This window comes from Mesocricetus auratus, unplaced genomic scaffold (genome assembly GCF_017639785.1).
Source record: "Mesocricetus auratus isolate SY011 unplaced genomic scaffold, BCM_Maur_2.0 Super-Scaffold_100006, whole genome shotgun sequence".
Lineage (NCBI taxonomy): Eukaryota > Metazoa > Chordata > Mammalia > Rodentia > Cricetidae > Mesocricetus > Mesocricetus auratus.
This window is the reverse complement of record NW_024429190.1, coordinates 7,790,762-7,806,926: the sequence shown is the minus strand read 5'-3', so window position 1 is coordinate 7,806,926 and position 16,165 is coordinate 7,790,762. Positions and strand designations below refer to the sequence as shown.

General features: G+C 46.1%; 1 long non-coding RNA gene across 1 annotated transcript; it reads right to left on the bottom strand.

Annotated features, from left to right (window-relative positions):
- Window positions 1-1,211: 1,211 nt before the first annotated feature.
- On the bottom strand, window positions 1,212-15,205 carry LOC121140748. Its single transcript, XR_005877655.1, has 6 exons — window positions 15,047-15,205; window positions 11,107-11,309; window positions 10,726-10,840; window positions 7,182-7,262; window positions 6,901-7,073; window positions 1,212-3,158 (listed from the first exon to the last, which is right to left on the bottom strand). It is a non-coding gene; the product is annotated as an uncharacterized LOC121140748 (long non-coding RNA).
- Window positions 15,206-16,165: the final 960 nt, after the last annotated feature.

Here is a 16,165-nt window from a genome sequence, read left to right as displayed (position 1 = left end):
TCTCTTTCAGGAATGAAAACTATTGTAAGTAAATAAAGTGGTAGCATCATGAATGAACAAAAGTACTGAAATCAATACAAGTGGATAATTTCACTTCAATTTTTCAAGTTCAAGTTTCAAATACTTCACACCAAAACATCACTAAGAAAATAAAACATAAGTAAAGAGTCTGGAGTTAATTTATATGTATATATTGTGATAGAGAAAGACATAATTTCTATTTTAAAATTTTGCTAAAATTCTCGTGCAGACAGTTCAAATATGGCACAGAAAATGAGCAAAAATTGCATTTCAGGACTGATATAGTGGTTAATCACCTTGAAATTTTAATCAAAACACAAAGAGTTAGCGTAACTGCTAGTCCAAATAGCTAAAATTGTCATCAGTCCCAAGAAATACCAACCAGTGAGCTGCAGGGATCCACTTGGAAGCTGTTTTTTAAAGATATAATTACATATGTTCCAACAACCAATCCAGCATAAATGAAAAACAAAGAACAATAAGAATGCTCCTAGAAGTTTGCTTAAAAAGGTATTATTTAATTTGTATTTATACATGCAAGTGTGTGTTTATATTTGTGAGTGTGTGTGTGTACATGTGAGTGTATATGTGACTGTGTGTGCATGTGAGTATGTGTGCATATGCGTGTACATGTTGAGTGTGTATGTGCGTGTGTACATGTGAGTGTGTGTGCACATGTGTGTACATGTGAGTGTGTGCGTGCATATGTGTACATGTGAGTGTGTGCATGTGCATGTGTGTACATGTGAGTGTAAGTTCTGCAAGTCCAGAGAGATCACCCATCTCAGGAATTGGGTTAAAGGCAATCAGGAGCTGTCTGGCCCGTGTGTTAGAAGCACAGCCAGGCCCTCCTCAAGAGCAGTAGGTGGTCTTACCTGCTGAGCCAGCCCTGGTCATAGTGCTTCATTTATAACAGTCTAGATCAGTGGTTCTCTACCTGTGGGTCATGACCTTTTGGGCCCGAATGACCCTTTCACAGGGGTTGCCTAAGACCACTGGAGAACACAGGTATTTGCATTATGATTCATAACAGTAGTAAAATTACAATTATGAAGTAGCAAGGAAGTAATTTTATGGTTGGGGATCATCACATGAGGAACTCTATTAAAGAACTGCAGCATTAGGAAGGTTGAGAAACACTGTTCTAGACAGAAAGAGTCCTGATACCTTTACAAAGAAAACAAATAATGAAATGTTCAGCAAACATTTTTATTATCATTCTGTAGAGGGCCAAGAAGTGCCGGGAGGCTGTAGGTCAAGACTGAATAGTTTCGCCCTGATCCAAACTCAGCTTTGTTTTCTAATGGCTAGCCTTTCTGTGGCATTGCATTTCCCACAATTATTTACTCCATCTCAGCAATGAAAATAACGAGCCAGCGAAATCTGAAAGCATCATTACCTTCTCCATGCATGTCTACACTGGATGGCCTGTGCTCTTTGTTCTCCCAACAATGTGGCATTTCAAGTATTTTAATGTCCTAGTCGTCGTAGCAACACACTTGTCAAAGACAAAGAATACCTTTTTCTGGGTTACTGCAAGAACATTTCATTCCCAATGCTTCCTCACATTATGTGACACTGTCCCCAGAAGACATGAATAAATGTCTGCTCCACACAGACAGAGAGCCAACCACAGACTGAAGTAAGGATACCACCAAAACCCAACTGGGTGAACCATTGCATTTTACTGGGGCTACTTACAGGAGTACAGGAGGTAACCCCTCAGAGGAACAAGAATGCCTCAGTGACATCTCCATGGCCAAGGCCCACCCCAGCTCACCTGACAGCTCACCAAACCTGGGAACCTGGAGCTCACTGCACAGCCGCCTGCAGGTGGCTTGCAGCTTGGAAGGCATCTTTTCCAGGGAGGTCAGTTGGTCTGGGCCTCTTCTAGGCGGTTCAGCAGTCTTTACATCTGATATAGGCTTGGGGGAAGGCTAGTATATCTGGTAAAGCCGGTGACTTCCTAGTGCCTTAGGGCTGCTTACTTCCTGAGCAGCAGGCTTGAAGGCTGAAAGGTTCTACTGCCCCTCAGAACATCCAGTGTCTTAGAACTTCCCTCCAAGATGAAAGGTTTGTATCTCAACAGAAATGTTTCCACAAGACGTCAGGACCACTTTTGCTGTTCAGATTAGAAAGAGATCCACTTTTTTATGTGGAGGAAAAGTTTGTTAGCACAGCACACAGAAGTCACCATTGGATTTGAGATCTCAAAAGTCAACAAATTATTCCCTGTAGAGCTGGCCTCTTAATGGACAATTCAATCAAGTGTGAATGTCTCAATTGTATCTGTCCTGGACATATCCAGACTTCTGTCCAATCGTTATTCACTGAAGAGTCCAACAATTTCCACAGCATCTGGATTGCATTAGTTTTTATAAATGATGTAGAGAGAGATTTACAGATATGGGAGGATTGGAGAGACTCCTTCATCTTGCATAGATGAACACCTGTGGCATTTGGCATCCAGGGTTTCTTAAAATGGTCTGCTATACACATCTAGAAATGGCAACATGCCAGGACCCTCCCTCCCTGCATTCCAGAAAAGGAAATGAACCCCCCCAAAATCACAAGAGGGGAAAAAAAGTGAGGAAGCAAAGGGAGTCCGGTGTCCACTCCGAGGCAGACCAGAGAGGGAACCAGCATTCTTTATACAGGCCTCGGGAGTCAAAGGCAGGGCTAGCTTTATGGGACCTCCCTTCCCCGTCCCTAGTTGGAGTCCAAGGACACAACAAAACTCAAGGGTTGCACCCTATGCTTGCATGCAAGAACCAGCAAGATCTGAAGGTCTTGAACAGCTTCAAAAGAGTACTGCTTAGACACAAAACAGCTTTCCCCAAATAGCGTGGAAAGATAAAGAAACTTAGCTAGACACACAGGAAAGCCAAAGCTGGGAAGAGGAAGGAAGCAAGCTCACAGAGCGGGGACACTGTGTGCCAGCATCGACAGCGCAAGTGAAGTTAAAGCCAAGCCGCCCCGGGCCCCTGCCGAGGTTCCAGTCTTTAGACCCCGGAGTCTCCTTGGATATAGCTTGAGATCCACATGTGCAGCACGAGCTGAACGTGTCTGCGAGCATCAGAATGTCCACTCTGCTGTTCATTTCATCCTTCCCACTCATAAGCATGTTCCTGTGCGTCCTATCAAGGAATAGGGTTGGAAAAGAAGACATGAGTGGATCTGAGCTCATGACCTTCCTCCCAAAGCCTCTCCTAATACGTCTTCATCTTCGCATTTTATCAGCATACATGGCCAGTCCTCTTTTGCCTTCCTGAATGGCAGTCACTCAAAGTGCTCAGGGCAAAGAATGACCACACACCTGTAGGGCTCTCGCCTATTTACCTCAATGCTGATTACCCCCAATAGGTCCTGTTGGGCTCCACAGCAATAACACAATTACAAGGCTGAATAAAGTCAGAAGAAAAACACACCCAAGAAAATTAAGCAGTCAGTAGAACTGAATTCAAGTAAGCCACAGGTTGGGTAACTATGAGATGGAGAATTTAAAATAACTAATTGGCACCATAAGAGGAGCACACCATCTGTATCAGACAATCAAGAAAGATGACAGACAGAAAGCCTAAGAGAGAATCAAAAATCAGTAATGGAAAGTAAGATCATTCGTATAATTGTAAACGCCCGAGAGCTCCTCAGAAGACTGGACATGACTAAAAAGAGTCAACAACATTAAACGTAACTCAATGGAAACTCCATCATCCAAAATACTGAGGGGGGAAAATGAATGAAAAAATTAGAACATTCTAGAACTATGGAACAACTTCAAAATGAGTACCACATGCATAATTGGCATGCCAGAAGGGAAAAGGAAAAAAAAATAGATCAGAAGAAAATTTGAAGTAATAATGACTAAGGATTTTCTAAAATTAATGACAAAAAGCAAATTGTAGATCTAGGAAGTTCAGAGAGCAAAGAGCAGAATAATTACCACAAATTTACATATTTAGACTGTGGATGACCAAATGAAAAGGAAAATCTCAAAATCAACCAAGGAAGAAGAAACCTATAAAAAAACAAAAGAAGATTTTCCTTTTAGTGGTGATAGAAACATACAAGTAAAAAATGGAGTGAAATATATTTACAGCATGGAAAGGGGGAAAAGAAACACCAATGTACAACATGCTGGGTATAAGTTCTTTAAAACCAACAGAGACTTCCTTAGAGCAGGGCATAGTGGCACTGACCTGTAATCCCAGCACTTGGGAAACTGAGGCAGGAGGTGAGGCCCTGTCTCAAAACAAGTGAAATACAAAAAAGTAAAAGGCTTTCTCAGACAAATAAACTGAGGGAGCCTTTAGGCAACAAATCTCTGAAAGAAATGTTTAGAGATGTTGTCAAGACAGAAGGACAACTGCTTTGATTCAGTTGTGACTGTGCCCTGGGCCTTCCTCTTAGAGTAGGAAAATAGGTAGCTTATCTTTTATTTTGCAAAACCATAGTTGAGAGAGTTTAAAACCTTTTAAAGACTCTGGTGTTTTAGAGAGACTTTGGAATTTTAGAGAGACCAGATATTTTAGAGATGCTTTGGATATTTTGGAGAGGCTCTGAATGTTAAAATAGGCTTTGGATGTTTTAAAGAGACTGAATTTTTAAAGACTAGGACTTTCAAAGTTATTATGTGCTTCAGTTTGGAATATGAGATCATGGGAATGAACAAGAAAGGAAAGGATATAGTTGAATAGTAGTGTGTTTTTGTGTTAGGTTGACAAGCGGTCAATTGTGTTGGCTAGTTTTCAGGGAATAGGCTACAACTAGCCGAGAAGAGGCAACGACAATTGAAAATGCCTTCATAAAATTGGCCTATGGGCAAGCCTATGGTCCTTTTCCATCACTGATAATCGATGTGGGAGATGCTAACCTAATTGCAAGAAGGAGGGTTAAGTAACCTAACTGTAGATTGCTATCAGCTATTTCTGTGAGCCCAGGTTCTATTCGTTAGGAAGCTGGGGAGGGGACGGACTATTCTTTAAAAAGACTGACAAATTTTACAAGAGGTTCTAAACAACAATGATAGCTCCCAACACCACTCCTAGGCAGGTAGTTCTAGGGTGTAAAAGAAAGCAAACCGAGCAAGCCAATAAGCAGTAAGCAGCACTCCCTCATGGCCTCTGTATCAGGTCCTGCCTTCAGATTCCCACACTGAGTGCCTGCCCTCATCTTTCTGCATGATAGGCCACTAAGTGTAAGATGAAATAAATCCTTTGTCTCCCGAGCTGATTTTAGTCACAGTGTTTCATCATAGCAACAGAAACCTTAAGACAGAAAGACATTTCAGAAGAAAGATATAAAGTAAAATATAATTGGCTTTTCTGATCTAGTCTGTTGGTTTTAATAGTTTTTTGGTGGGGTTGTTAGGATTTTCTGTACTATGTGGTCTGCAAACAGGAGCTATTTGACTCATTCTTTGTCAGTTCTTAGAGGACTTTTATTTCTTTCTGTTGTCTACTGGCTTGGACACCCAATGCTAGACTGAAGAGACCTAGTGATAGATTGCATGGCACAAACAAGGGAGTGTTTAACACTGGTTTCTGTAGTAGACAGATCCAGGCAGAAATATGGCAAAAGAAAATTAGCCATTAATCATACCCCACACCAAATGGACCTCACAGACAATCATAGAACATTCTATCCAACACATGCCATTTTTCTTAACTATAGATCGATCATATTCTCAAGCACAAATACTAGATCACGAAATAAGCTTGAGAATATTAAAAACCGAGATCATCTAAAGCATCATTTGCAAATGCATGGACATTGAACAAGTAGTGATCAATGAAAAGGTCAAGAGTAGTTTTGCCAGGGGTGATGGCAGGTGTCTTCCATCTCAACTCCTCAGGAAACTGATGGGGGAAGACAGGAACAGATTAGATGAGAAAAGCTTCAGGACACAAAGTCTGTACATACAAATTACCAACATTTTTGTATATAAATGGACAGCTCTCTATAGAAATAAAAATTTAAGAGCCACCCAATTACAGCAGCTACAATATACTTAGGAGCCAGTTTAATGCAGACAAGATATTTGTAATGATGACTAGCCAGCCTTGGCAAAAGAAAATAATGTAGATACAGATAAAGAGAAAGTAATTCCCAAGTTTGTGAACTAGAAGAACTATGATTAGGAAATGCCCACAGTGGGTGGAGAGATCTGCAGACTCAATGTCACTCCCTTAACGCCCCAAAAAAAACAGCAACAATGTTCTGTAAGAGAAAATTCCTCAAGTTCATATGCAAGCAGAAGAAGAACTGAAGTAAACTAAGCAATCTTGAGCAAAAAGAACTTCAGAATATATTACAAAGTGCTAGCTAGCAACCAAAGCAGCGTGGTCTCTGCATAAAACCAATGGGAATGGAATAAAAAGCCAGAAAATAAACCCACAGAGTTACAGCAATGATTTTCTGCAAAGATGTCAACAACACACACTAGGGAAGAGATGGTGCCTTGAGAAAGTGGCGCTGAGAAGTCTGGGTCTCCTCTGTACGCGGATGAATACAAATGTATAGGACATGGTCGCTGCTTTCCCGCCCCGGTCTTTCAGGAAGTTCAAATTCTTGCTAAGGTGAGATATCAAAGGAGACATAACTATGACTAGAAGCTGAAGGCAGCTCCATCCTTTGAGTTAGATATCAAGTCATGTCTGCTGTGTGAGATGGGCCCCTTCCCACAGCCTACTGCCCACAGGAATGGCTGGTAAGAAATGATAGTGTCTGCCCAATGAAGGACTGGAAGCCAAATGGCCTAATGGGTGGAAATGAAACGAGGGTAGAGCGACAGGTTTGTTAGGACTCCAGGACAGGATACACAGCGGACTTTACTCTGTGGTGCTTACAGGGGCTCACTTCATGTCCCTTCATGCATACCTTCTCCTAACAGAAGGACTGAGTCACACTGGGGGACGGGTCCTCCTAGGTCGCATCGCCATCAGATCATCTCCAAAGAGTGGTTCCTAATGAGATCACATCCACAGATACGGGGGCCTCGAGACTTCAGTACCTTAGTTCACATAGTTCAACACATAATATATAGTGAATGCCTGGAGGAAAGAGTAACATTTTAAAGTCATATAGAACAAAGCTGTAAATAGAAAATTAAACACCCAAACAGAAATTAGAAAGGCTGCATAAGCCCATCTGGCCCTTACTTTATTCTTGGCCTGGGTGACAAATTCCTCTCAGAGGTCTTGCTATTGAGTGGCGTGTTCTAGGGGACCATGCTGCACAAACTACAGGGAGAAAGCGGTGTGAGAGTAAAACTTTGTAAAACATAAACAGGTCAGCTCATTTTACCAGAGGAAGCAGTTTTCCACTAGTTGTACCCCATGTGGCCAGCATCGATCCTTGGGCCATTGTGCAAGTATCCAGGTCCTGGAAGGAAGGACTGTAAACAAGTGGGTGTAGTCTTCCAGGACCTTGTCAGAACAAAACTTATGCTTTATATCATCTATTTTGTTGTGTGAATTGGGGTCATAAAAGACAAAATAATAGAATATAGCTCCATACACATCCTTACAGGTGTGCAATGTGCATGTGTATACACACATTTAAGCATGTTTGCATATATGCAGCCATCCTTCAGTAACCATCGAAGATCCCTTATTTCAGAAATGAGCTCTCCCATATATGTGTATCAACATCCAATGATTCAAATAACACCTGTGAAAACAGTTTTTGCAGAGAAATCATACACATGCCTCATACATGTCAACCCTTCTCTATACCCAGCTGGTCAAGTCTTCATGAATGTATTTAATGTAAAGACTTTACCATGAGGCGTTGGCTCTCCTCCAGCCTTGGAACTCTGCAGCTGACAAACTGGAGACACAGAAACATATGCTGGTTTCCAGTCTACATGCAGAAGTATGGGGGCCAGAGAGATGGCCAAGTAAATCTCAGCCCGAGGGCAAGAGACAAGAGAGCCCTGCTCCGCACAGAGATAGGACACCAGGCTTCCTCTCAGGCCTCTGCAAGGCTGGGTGACACCAGCAATTCCTCATGAGGGAAACTGCTCTAATGAGTCTGCCAGTTCACCCGACAGTCTCACTTGGACACCTCCTCATACACACACAGCTAATCTAGGGCCAGTCCAACAGACACAGGTCCTGCAGCTCCCTGCCCTGCACTGTGCCCTCTCGGAGCCCTGCGATGACAAGATTGAGACTGTCCCTGCTGTAAGAGTGAGGATGTAAATAGGGAAGCATTTCTAAAGCACATAATGGGCCCCCAAAATGGAAAGGATGCAGGGAATATCATGAGAGTGACTGTTAGGAGCGCTGACAGAAGAAAGTGTAATCTGGGGCAGGGGGAGCAGGAGGAGTAGGGGGAGCAGGAGGAGCAGGGGGAGCAGGGGGAGCAGGGGGAGCAGGGGGAGCAGGGGGAGCAGGGGGAGCAGGGGGAGCAGGAGGAGTAGGGGGAACAGGGGGAGCAGGAGGAGCAGGGGAGCAGGAGGAGCAGGGGGAGCAGGGGGAGCAGGAGGAGCAGGGGGAGCAGGGGGAGCAGGAGGAGCAGGGGGAGCAGGGGGAGCAGGAGGAATAGGGGGAGCAGGAGGAGTAGGGGAGCAGGAGCAGGAGGAGCAGGGGGAGCAGGGGGAGCAGGGGGAGCAGGAGGAGTAGGGGGAGCAGGGGGAGCAGGAGGAGTAGGGGGAGCAGGAGGAGCAGGGGGAGCAGGGGGAGCAGGAGGAGTAGGGGGAACAGGGGGAGCAAGGGGAGCAGGGGGAGTAGGGGGAGCAGGAGGAGCAGGGGGAGCAGGGGGAGCAGGAGGAGCAGGGGGAGCAGGGGGAGCAGGGGAGCAGGAGGAATAGGGGGAGCAGGAGGAGTAGGGGGAGCAGGGGGAGCGGGGGAGCAGGGGGAGCGGGGGGGAGCAGGGGGAGGAGGGGAGCGTGCGTTTCCAGGAAGACGATGGTGAGAGGCTCAGTGCTGAGGAGGGGAAGGAAACAGCTCATGTCTAATTTAACTCCACACGCATGGATTCTCTGAAGATGGAGAGAGATTCGGGGGACTTTGATGAAGTTTCCTGCCTGAGCAGCACCAGAGCACGCTCCGCTATGGGTGCAGGGTTACCACACTGCTTGGCTTTAGATCATTTCCGTTACGACAGTAGGACCAGCATGAACGCCTAGGAACCACTGTATTTGCAGGACATACGCTGGGTGTAGGTTGAAGTGAAGGCTGAACTTTGAGGTGCCCCGTGTATGCACTGAAGAGAGGCAAAGTGCATGTCCCCAAATGCAAGCTAGCTTAGCCCCTGCAGCTGTGGTGGCAGGAGACTGTGTAATCTTCATGGCTGGAAGCAAGGGGCCTCTCTCTTCATGAGACACAGAATGCATAAATCCACCGCGGAGGACGCAATGTAACCCTGCTCACAAGAAGCCCTCACACACCTGGGCCTCCTTGTTGTAAGCAATGAAGCGTGTGCAGAGACAAGGAAAGCAGCGGACAGGAGGGGGCAGGGAGCCCTGATCTGCATCCGTTCACCTGAGCAGAGCTCCATTCTCTAGGGCGGCATGAGCCGGAAGGGCGGCATGAGCCGGAAGAATGGCCCCTGAGTCCCCTCCACCTCCGACCTTCCACAGCAGCTGGGTAGAAGCAAGTCCACACCAGATGTTTTCCGTTCTTTGTCAAGAAAGTAACCCTAACCCTCTCCCACCTGACAGGCCTAATCCCAGTCATCACCACAGCCAGAGACACCGTGCCTCTTTGTTCGTTCTTCCAGGAAAATGATGGGATGAACTAGGGGAAGATGTCTATTAGAAAACCTCAGAGACCATCAGCCTGGAGGCCTCAGGTAATGGGAAACTGGAGGACTTTGACCTGGGCCAGGAAGGGTGTGTGCTGCATTTTGCCAGCATTTTCCAGGAACCTAGGAGAAGTCTGCATTAATGGCTTGTGGGAAAGCATGTCTTCTTCATCATGCACACAAGTACTCTCCAGCAAGGAGTAGACAACATTCATTTTATTTGGGATTTCTTGAACAAATTCTGTCTCCACAGAGCTGGAGAAACTGTGACATTCTTATTTCAACACTGCCATCTGCCGGATCAAAGCAGAAACACCTCTTCTCATTTTAGTAGGGTGTTTTGCTTTGGTTTGAATTTTAAAAAGACTATCCTAGAGCAGGTGAATTCTTATCTTGAAGGAGGGTGTCACCTTACCAGTGATTGACAGGGAAATTGGCATTGCTGTCACAGACAATGAATCAGTTATGGGGTGTGTTTTTTCGTAACCTCTGTATGGTTACAGAACTCCTTGACAAATAAATATTAGGGTAAACACAAAGTTGTCCAGCTACAAAGTGGCCTGAAGAGGACACATCTCTGGCTAGTTAAACTCCAAACTGGACGTTTTTGATAGCCTCAGACTGACCAGAGGCAGTTAGAGGGTGGGAAGAAAGAGTCTGGGAGTGGAATAATGAGGAGATAGGGGAGGGAAGAAGTCTGATGGGAAATCCTGGGGTGCCCTCAACAGAACAAAGAATGGGGTGAGCTCAGAGGCTGCATGCAGACGGACAATGGACGGGATAGATAAAAGAGGGTGGATACCGCCCGCCGGTAGCGTGAGACCCTACTCTTACAAGGGATGAGCACTTCGGGGGCTTAAATAGAGGCGTCAGTGAACGGAGGAGCCCGTAGGGCGCTGGGAAGCTCAGAGAGTCTGTGAGAACAGGAGGCTGGCTGCCAGAGAACTGCAGTACCTTAGAGGGGAGGCCTCCTATGTGCACGCCGTGGTCGCCGTGTGAGTGGTCAGAGGCAGCCTCATGGAATCCTCTCTGTGGACACAGAACGGTTCCACTGCTGTGACAGCAAACCCTGTGAGAGACAGCTGTCGTGTAAGAAAAAGAAAAGCAGCACAGCTTCCCATTATCCAACTGCAAGAGTGGCCTAGACTGGCGACTTCGGATCTGGACCCCGACCCAGCTTTCTGCTCCGCACTTTTAAACTCGGGACCGGAAGTCTTCTCTGAATTTCACGATGCCCAGGGTGCAAGTACCGCCAGGGGCAGCAGCTGCATCCCCGTCACCAATGGATATTGTTTGCCAGTTCCTACGATGCTTGATCTGAACACAGGTTATTACCTGAGCCCCTTCTCACACTATTCTTCAGTTTCTCCTCCTCACATAAAGGGAAATCCGCTTGCCCTTGAAATGACACGCCATGCTCCATATCAAGCCTGGACTCTCTACCCATGCATCCTCAAGTGTACACCCATGCTTCTACTTTCCAGGACAGATCAGGCAGTTTCAACGGAAGCTGTTCCATATTCAGTGGAGAGACCATCCTGGAACAAATGGAGATGACCAGGGGAGGTTTTTTGTTATTTTCAACCTCGTTCTAATCAAACATCTTCAGAAATCTTACGTTCAAGTCATTTTCCTCATTTAATGCAATTCACTGAGTGCATCCCAATATGTAAGATACAGATATTGGGGAGTGATCCAAAGACTTCAAAAGCTTACATGCATCTTTAATTTTATTTTGTTTGCAGTGGGCATGTGTAAGATTCATAAGCATCTCTGAGCCCAGATTCCACATGCCTCTCCAGACCCCAGTCAGGGGGAGTAGAGAGCCACAGATCCCTGAGACAGTCAAAGGTATGTGGCACCCTCCTCCTCCCTGCCCCTGCACCCTCACAGGCTCTGCAGCATGAGTTCCTAGAGCTGTGTGGGGACACACGGATGGGATATCAGCAGGGACTGGATGGGCTGGGAGGTGCTGAGAGGGCTTGTCCCGGGTGTAGTGACTTGACTTTCCTGTCCTTCTGAGGAGACTCCCCTCCATCCCTGTACATCCCTGTACTCCCTGTTGCGTGCAGGAAAACATTCCTGATATATCACTACATCTCATCCCAGAATACTGTCCCAAGATGAAAGAAGGGACGCTGCTTCCATGCTCTAGCTCTCAGCTAGGGACACCCAGGCAACCTGTGCGCTCTGGGACCACCAGCTTCTACCGCAGTGTAGATACCAGTCTCTCTAGCTGTCTAATCATGGAAGTTCACGTCCAGGGCCCTGTTCACATGGTCACCTCTGCCCCAAACATACACTGGCCTTCCTGTTCACTGGAACTGCTTCCTTGCAACTGGGTCCTACCCACTGCCTGGCTTTAATCTCCTTGCTAAATAGTCTCAGAAGCAATGTGCTTGATTCTGTACTTAATGAGTGGCAGCCAGGTGTACCCAGGACAGTGTAAAGTACAGGACACAAGAGACTCTGGTACCCACCACTATGGCTCCTGTACTAAGAAGTTACTAGTCTTAAATCCTGGGCAAACGAAACATAGATTTGCTTTATGCTAGCTGCTCTTGTTCGTTCCATGTCAAGGATTCTACAGCCTTGAGTTCAATCAGCTACAGTCAAAGCATCCATAACGAAATGTTCTGTCTGTGTTACTCAGCTATGAGCTGTTGTTAGAAGACACTTGGGGAAACAATCGAAAGGAGAAATTATCCCTTTTGGCTCACAGCTTTGAAGATAGCTCTCCATCCTGTGGGAGAGCCTGGTAGGCAAATGCTCACATCTCAGTGACCAAGAAGCAAAGAGTGGAAATGCTTTTTCCTCTTCTCTCTTTCACTCCATATGACCCCTGCTTTTATGATGGTACCTCCCACATTCAGGGGTCCTTCCCCCACACCCCTCAATTAATCGTATCTAGAAACCCCCCCATAGACACACTCCAAGTGGTATTCTACAACTGTTCTAAATGTTCCCTGATGAGATCAGGTCAACCATCTAGACAGAACTTCACAGTCGGTCCTGAACTACACCTGTTCCACAGTATTCATGCCATAAGCCGCCTAGAACTTACTGGAAGCCTCGCCGTAAGAGTGGAAATGGCGAGAGAAGGATGAGGATGGCTGATTAATGAGTACTCAGGTCCTGCTAGATAGGAGGAACTTCTGGGATGCTGTTGCCCAAGAGATGGGGATTGAGTACTTTATGTCTCAAGAAGCCAGAAGAAATGATTTTGACATAAAGAAAAATAAAGTGTTTGAGAATATAACTATATTTAATTTAATGTATTAAAACGTAGTGCCTTGCTAATTTACACAATTTCTTTTCCTTTTGAAGTATCAGTTTTTTAAAAAATAAGGACTGGGGCAAAGTACTTGCTGTGCAAGCAAGACGTGAATTTAAATCTCCAGAACCAACATTAAAGGCACACACATCTTTAATCTCAGTGCTTCTAGGACAAATGAGAGGCAGAGGCAACAAAACCCCAGGAGCTCCTGGGCCAGAGCCTTTTATACCCATGAAAGGACAATAAAGAGGGTCTGTCAAACAAGTTGGAAGATGGAGTCAAGTCCTGAGGTTGTCCTTTAACCTTCACATGCTCTTAATCACACACACACACACACACACACACACACACACACACACTGACGATCAATCAACAACAAAGCTGCGGGGGTGGGGGGGAGCATGTATATTACATCATTTCATGGACCGAGTCCCTGCAGAAGGTCCTAGAACCTTTGGATAGTAAAGGTTAATTGTATTGTTTATGGGGGATTCCTGAACAGAAGTCCTCAGACCAATTCCATGAAGTGAGACCCTCCCTGGCAGCTTCTACCAAACTATTGTCAAACTCATATAGGTAACTTTTTAATCAAATAAGGAGGCTCGGTCTAGGTCTCCCAGCATCCTATCTGATCAAGGTGATCAGTGAGGGCGGAGAGGTGGAGGAGTCCTAGAGACAAGTGAAGAGGCTAAGGGTCTCAGCCCATGTGCTGCACTCGGCAGAGTCTAGCTGCTTGAAATCTGTCCACAGCTACAGCCTTGAGCTCTCCCAAGACTCAGAGTCCTGTATCCTTCTCCTGCCGATATTTGGTGGTCTAAGTTGTTAGGGAAAACATTCAAATCTAAGTCCTCCAGAGTCCAAGGTTTCCATAGGAAATGCCTAGAGGACAGAAACCCCTTGAACCAGCCGGAATGGATGTAGTTCTTCAGAATAGGAGCTTGAATCCCATGGCAACAAGATTAAAAGGCAGATGACAGTGCTGTGGCCAGTCTCTGCCTCCCTTACTCTGTGCTCCCTTCTCTTCTGTCTGCTCTACAGGATCTGGTTAGGCAAAGGCAGATACTCTAATCATCCTCAAGAGGTTGCCTAGTAACCAGAGAAATATAAACTAGATGCACAATCCACTGCAATTTTGAGCCATCATACTGGCAAGATAGTGAAGCTCTGAGAACACCCAGAACCAGTGAGGACATGGAGCCTCGGGGACTGTTCACGTTTCACGTGAGGGAAACGTGGTCTAACCGCTTGGGAATTTGATGAAAGTTCGCCTCTCCATGAACAGAGCCTGCATGGACTCTACAACATGGCCTTTCCACAAAAGAAAAAAAAACCCTAGGCCCATATGTGGGAGCAATGGCAGGATGACCAGAACAGCTCTCGGTCAAATCAAACCAAAGTGACAGAAAGGAAAGCCCAGCAGAGGCTCTGAGTGGAAAGAGTGGACCATTTTTTCATATGCGAGCATTACAGATAGAGCCCACTGGCTAAGGAAGGACAGTCACACAAGAACATCATTCAACACACAAGATGAATGAGCTCCTCTAGACAGCTGTTTAAAAGGAATCGAGTTGCTGGCGGTGCACAGCTCGATCCCACGTCCTTAATCATTCAGCCTTGCTGGTGGACCCAATTAAAATGTGCACTGTCTGCCTCACATGATACACATGAGCGTCAAACAGAAAGCTTAGAAATAGAAGAACCCAGCATTCGGCTGGGGGAGGGGGTAGGAGGAAAGTGTGGAGGAGGCCCACAGGGGCACCCCATCACCCTGAGCTACAGGCACTGTGCCAGCTATTCAGGAGCAGTTTCCACAGAGTTCTTTGAAGACATTTCATCTCATTAACTAACTTAAGATCGCAACAGCTGTCAGAATTCTTCATGTCAGAGCATGTCTGACATGAGCGTGGCACATTCCTAACAGATCTATAATTAAAACTTCTCTTATATAAAAAGGAACGCAGGGATGAACACTAGGCCAGAGATGGAGGCTGCACCCACATGCAGTCCCCTAATCCCAGTCTTGCTCTGCCACGTGGATGCAAAGCTTGTTCCAAGTCCCAGACCCATGTGGCCCACGTCTGTTGCTGGTCATGGTTGTCAGGTCTTGTATTGTGACATTCAGATGGCTCCAGCCTGAAACCCGAAGAAGCATCCTCAGATTCCTGCAGAGGACCGGGATAGGTTTGAGTCCCAGAGTAGACCCTTCCCAGACCTCCAGCACTCTAGTCACCGGGGTGATCTGACCTCATTAGACCTTGGGAGTCCTCAGCACTCCCTCATAGCTCTCCTTGCCTTCCCATGTCTGTTTCTTCCTCTCTTCCATTTAATGGAGGCACCTCCCCAGTAACCCCTGTGAGCAGGGACTCTGGGCCCGCATCTGTTTCCACAATGGTCCCAACTGCAACACTATCCTTCAACTCTACCTAACCTCAGACCTATCAAATGTCAGCTCAAAATGGGATCTCACAGATTTCTTGTCCCTGAGGTATAAATTGCTGACATGTGCACAGCATATCCTTGACAGATTTTAAATGCAGGAAACAGCCTCAAGCCAAAGGAATACACACTTAATTCCCATGTAATAGCACCTGTGTGTTTCCAACATCAGCCCCAGCAGCCCAATGAACCACTTTCTACTCTGCAAATCACCTGGAAAATGTCTCCACTTTCAGCGATGCACAATCTGTCTTCTCCTCCCCTGGCGTTCTCATCCAGCAAACCTCGAGGTCGCCCTCAAGGATCACCTACAAACCGTTCCAAGAATGGGTTCTGTAAGTCTGTAGGATGTAACCCACCTCTGCCTTGGCTGTCCGTCTTCCAGTCTGTCAGCACTGGCCAGCTCCATCTCTGCCCGCCCAGTTAGATCAACCCAGTGCCCTGCTCTGAGGAAGGACCCCAAATCCTTTCATCCTTCCGTGCCCAGTCCCTGAACCCAGAGTGTGCTTAGGAAGGCTCACTGAAGGAATGTGTGAATGAATGAAAAATGAAGAAAACACAGCAACTCTCTCTGCATCCGCCACATCCTCCTACTCACTGAGTGCATCCTGAGCTTTAGAAAGCCAAGTGGATAATTGGGTCATGGGCAAAGAACCCTCGCACAAGCTGCCTTCTTCCTGC